Source organism: Archocentrus centrarchus, unplaced genomic scaffold, assembly GCF_007364275.1.
Source record: "Archocentrus centrarchus isolate MPI-CPG fArcCen1 unplaced genomic scaffold, fArcCen1 scaffold_93_ctg1, whole genome shotgun sequence".
Lineage (NCBI taxonomy): Eukaryota > Metazoa > Chordata > Actinopteri > Cichliformes > Cichlidae > Archocentrus > Archocentrus centrarchus.
Genome location: NW_022060302.1, coordinates 108162 through 113757, shown reverse-complemented (window position 1 = coordinate 113757; position 5596 = coordinate 108162). Strand labels below are relative to the sequence as shown.

At 44.5% G+C, this 5596-nt stretch overlaps 1 long non-coding RNA gene across 1 annotated transcript; it reads right to left on the bottom strand.

Moving 5' to 3' along the window:
- Nucleotides 1-2250: 2250 nt before the first annotated feature.
- LOC115778009 (uncharacterized) lies at nt 2251-5220 on the bottom strand. Its single transcript, XR_004019737.1, has 4 exons — nt 4600-5220; nt 3847-3917; nt 3167-3227; nt 2251-3074 (listed from the first exon to the last, which is right to left on the bottom strand). It is a non-coding gene; the product is annotated as an uncharacterized LOC115778009 (long non-coding RNA).
- Nucleotides 5221-5596: the final 376 nt, after the last annotated feature.

The following is a 5596-nucleotide window of genomic DNA, read 5'->3' as shown; positions in this document are numbered from 1 at the left end:
CCATAGCTACCCACTCTCTGAAGATGGGAGCGGAAACCACCCCAGGGCCAACAGTGACCCCAAGATGCCGCCAGCCCGGTCCCCAAGGAACCACCCGACCCCGACCCCGGGCGAGGCATAAGAAATCGGGGTGTGAGATGGCCCACTCCCCCCCTCCCCCCACCCAACTTATAAGTGTATGTGTTTATGTTGTGAATGAATGAGTTGTATAGGGTGCAGTTAAAATTGAGGGGGCAGTTGTGCCACAAGCACCAACTGCTGGACATCAGTGCTCGCCCACACCTCCCACACCCCAGCACAGGGCAGGGAGGGGTGAGCCCGGGGCCATGGTGACAGCATCCCAGAGCACTGCAGCACCTGAGACTGGTGCCACCGCCCCCATCATAGAGGGTAGCCCACTCTCACTAGACGCCCATTCACTCAACAATAGACACAAACAAGCGACAGGACATGCTGGCCTGAGTTGGAAATAGGGTGCCCCGTCCCCACCAACCACCCCACCGCCGTCCCCACCCCACCCCCCGGCAGCGCAGGCACCCCAGGGCCCCAAAAGCGCAGACCGGACGTCCCAACGCAGGTTAGGTCAACCCACCCCACCTGGTGGCGCGCCCGGGACAGCAGAGACCCCCCAGCGCCAGGGGGGACCCACCGGGAGCCGGCACGGCCCCAGGCCCGGGGCCCAGGGCCCAGCCCCCAAGCCACTCAGGGAAGACCAGCCAACCGACCGGGGGCCGGCACCCATCACCCCAAACACCCCGGACCACACCCCAGGACCGCAAGGCAGCACCATCCAAGCCCCCACCACCATCAACTAGAACAGGCACACAGACATCACCAGAAGGTCGCCCCAGGACTCCAGTCTCAGGAGGCTACCAGCTACACAGGCCCCCAGAGCTCCCACCCGACCGCCTACAAAGCACCTCAGGGGCAGAACCAACAGCCAACCACCCCCACTAAGTAATGGAGCTGATCAGTGGGAACCAAAGAGAGTCAAATTCCTCCAATTGATCTTTAGATGAAGCAGACATTCTCTCTAAACTAACATAATCTATTAATAAATTTCTGTACTGAGTAATACATAGTTTATTTTTTGACTTCCAATTCATAAGGATAGTTTTCTTAGCGATGCACAAGGCGGTGAGAACTATGTGTGACATATTTGACTCCATCACTAATTCACTGATGTCACCTAAGATGCATAGTCTGGGGGAAGTTGGGACGCGACAGCTAAACCATGTGGATAGGTCTTTACATACGTAGTTTAGTTTGGATCATATGAGTGTGATGGACAACTGTAAGATTCATTCTGTATTGCTGTTTGAAAATGTAAATGAAACTCCCACAAAGACAACCTGTTTATCTGGATCTATTTATTTAGATTTCTTGAACAGTGACGATGATACATTTGATACAAAAACACTGTAACTGTTAGTAGCTTCATACTGTTGGAAATGTAGTATTAAATACACAACTACACGTTTAACATTCAGAGGCTCTTCTAACAGCAGTGGTGCTGGATTACGGCCGACAGCCTGAAGTGGAACCAAGCCCACTGACGGCAAACAGGCCCAAACAGGAACCGAACGCAGCAGCTCAGCGGCCATGACAGCGACGTGACCAGGCCTCATAGAGTCATTCCAACTAAAACATCATTTGCATTCAGTAACTATGAAACCAAAAACCACAGTTCTCCCCAAAAGTGCCAAAAATTTACGTCAGTGGACAAACTCTAAGAGTCCGTTGACCTGGCAACGCCGGTCACATGACGTATCCAGACTGACAAATTGATGCACAAAGAAAGCTCACAAAAACAGTCCTTTCCTTACAATCCGTTCATACAGCTGAGTAATACATAAACTTATTTTTATTTTCTGAATATCATCCAAAAGCTGAGGAGGTGAGGCAGCCCACAGAGAGGAGGTCCTGAAGCTGACAGAGAACAACCTGCACTGAACACCATGAAAACCAAAAAGTTCAGGAAGCACAGGACTGACCCAGCCCCCCTCCACATCCACAGAGAGTGTGTGGAGAGGGTCCACACCTTCAGGTTTCTTAATTTTGAGGAAGGAAATGAACAGATACACAGCAGCCATGAAGCCACTTGAAAGCCTGACTTTAAACTACATCAATTTTAAACCTCATCAGGCACTTCCTGGGGTTAGAGGTTAATTGGCTACACTTAATTGCCCATAGGTGTGAATAAGAGTGTGAAAGGTTGTCTGTCTCTCTGTGTTGGCCCTGTGACAGGCTGTCGACCTGTACAGGTGTACCCTGCTTCTCACCCTATCACAGCTGGGACAGGCTCCAGCCCCCCCGCGACCCTGAACAGGATAAGCGGAAGTGAATGGATGGATGGATGGAACCTTATCAGGTGCAGATATTATAGACATAGTCGTTTTACAGAATAAAAATCATACAGAGAAAATGCTCCTCCTTCATCTGTACATATGTTGATGTGAAATACTTTATCTCCAAATATACAGACTGAAATACTTCACTATTATCAGTATGTGCAGAGTGTTGCTATTCTAACATTGTCTGAGAATAAAATGATTCCCTCCTATGTGCAGTTGTTACATTAACATATTTGGATGCTTCCTCTTACCCACATGGCTTGCTTCCACTTGCTGTAGAAAAAATGCATTTGTACTCTGTAGTTTGACAATCTAAATGAATTTCAAACTGTAATCCACCTACAAAATAACTTTTCTTAGAGAAACACACATCTGCATCCATTCACAGTGCAAATTACATTTTGCTGTAATATATTTGTGTGTGCTGTGAAGCAAACATTTTGCATTACAATCTAAGTTGTATTTGAACTCAGTATTAACATCCTTTTTCAGAAACTACGAAGAACAAAGTATCAACATTACATGTATGAACGTAAACTCCTGGCAGTACATTATCTTAAAGCACTTAAAAGTGCACTTTAAGGTGTGTGATTCTGGCAGTGAATGCACATGTTCTTTTTGAAACCACATGTGTGACCACAGCTGGCAGCACTGACGCCACTCACACCATTTCTTCATTGCATTCTTCTGCTTGTCGTTGAAATGAGCACGGCAGATCCACTAAAAAACACATAAAGTGGGGTTGTTGGATCAGGATACTGGATTTATTAAATATTAAAATGGATAATATGCTACTTTCTTTGAAGACATACCATCTACAGCTGTCGGTCTCAGTTCTTGATTTTTCCACAGGCTCCTCAGTGCTGTGTGCACCTAAAGAAAATGTGACAGGTTAGCAGCAGTGTAACTGAAAGAAGCACAGATGCAAGTGTTAAGATGAATGTGGGACAATACATGCAGCTGTCAGAGTTATGAATTTACAAACAGCTGTTTCAAGTTATGAATTTATCAGAAAGTTAGAAATCTAAGACACAATGACCTCACTGTGTGCAGTGAGCTGATATCCACCCATTTATAGATCTATGTTCCACCACTTCTCTGGATCTGAGTCAGTGGGGCAAAGCTATCCAGACCTTGTTCTATCTCACTACATCTACCAGGACTTCCAAGGCAATACCAATGTCTTCCCAACCTCTGGTGTCTCCTGGGTCTGCCCTGGGGTCTAACTCTGGTGGGGAGCCCTAAACAACCCATCTGGCAGGCATTCACGAGATATCTTAGTCCTCAACCAGCTCAGCAGGCTACCTTTGATAGAACAGCAGCAGTTCTGCTCTGAGCTTCTCCTAAATAATTGTGCCCCTCATAGACAGCTGGATCCCACAAGGGAAGTTATTGTGTTACAGCAGCAAGAAGCCCAAACACTTTTGGAGCAAGCTCATTCCCACCAAATGTAAGGTAGTAATTAACAAATACTTTTTAATTGTACACATACAAGAAACACATTTCCACACATTGCCTCGAAGATTTCTTCCACAGTTAGTGTCTGATTTCCACTCTCAGTGCCTGATCCAAATGAAACACAAAATTACAATGTTATTTACATTGTTTTGGAAGTCTCTAAGCATATTATATGAATCATATGCATAAAACTGTCACACAGGCAGCTATACACATTCTGTATCATGTATAATTCAACTGACAAAAAGTTTGATTTGGGCAAAAAACAAACAAAAAAATACATATATATATATATATATAAATAAATAAACCAACTTAATTATCACTCACAATAATTCACTGTCCCTGTGGATACAGTCCATGGTAAGTTTAGGTTTGTCTAGTCCTGTTGACAGCTTCAGCCCATGGGTTGTGCTAATAAATATCAGCAACGGTCCTAAACATGTGGCTATGTGAATTAATATAGTGACTGAGATGCTGCCAATAACAGGTGTAATGTGTTTGTTTCCCAAACCGAAGCTCATCTTTTCTGCTCCTATATAAGTGTTATATATGTAAGTGTTTAATTAAGAGCCAAAAACTAGCCACTTATTATGTCCTATAGTGTGGGCAGAGAATCTTTAATGAAGAATGATATATTTGTGTTCTAGCATTAAGGCTCTGACCCTGGGGGTGAGAACCACGTCAGCGACCCCAAAGTGTAGCACCCAGTTATACCTAAGAAATGTACCAATATTGAAATGTCACAGATGTAAAACATCAAAGCTTACTAAGTGTGCAGACATACCCTCTGGAGCATCACCACAACAGTACCAGATGTTTCAGCTGCCTCTTCAGCACAAAGTGTCCAAAAACTCAAGTGTTCAAGAATCTACAGTGAAGAAAAACACTGTCTGCAACAAAACCCAAAATATAGTGTCAGACCACATTATACCTGTACTATTTATAAAAACGGACATTTTGTTAATATTATTAAAAAAAACACTGGGATTGAGGTAATAATTTGATCTGTTATTGTTGCATCTTTACCTTACAATATAAAGCACCTTCAGGTGAGTGTTGTGATTTTGTGCTACATAAATAACATTGAAACAGAATAGATTTTATTATTTTAGAATCCACTAAACAGGAGACAAAACTTCTAGCTACTAAAAACAGTTTAATTGTGACTGATAATGATAAGGATCATGTTCAGATGTCTTCTGTTTGCCAATTAGAGTTTCAATACAAAAAGATTTATTTTACAGTAATGTTTTGGAGAAGCTGAAAACAAACAGGTGCTGACGTGGGGTACATCCTGAACAGGCTGACAGAGCTGACCATCACTGCTTGGTTAATCAAAATAAATGTATTTTACATCTGAGATTGTATCCATTTCTGTCCAGTGACATATTAAATCCATCCATCCATCCATTTTCTTCTGCTTATCCAGGGCTGGGTCGCGGGGCAGCAGCCAAAGCCAGGCCTCGAGGTCCGGTGTCTGCAGGTTTTAGATGCATCTCTGCTTCAACACACCTGAGTCAAAGATAGAAGTCATTAGCAGGACTCTGGAGAACTTGACTGCATACTGAGGACGTAATTCAGCCATTTGATTCAGGTGTGTAGGATCAGGGACACATCTAAAACCTGCAGGACACCGGACCTCGAGGCCTGGAGTTGAAGAGCCCTGGCCTAAGCAGAGAAGCCAGGCTTCCCTCTCCCCAGCCACCTCCACCAGCTCATCTGGAGGGACCCCAAGGCGTTCCCAGGGCAGCCGAGAGATATAATCTCTTCAGTGTGTCCTG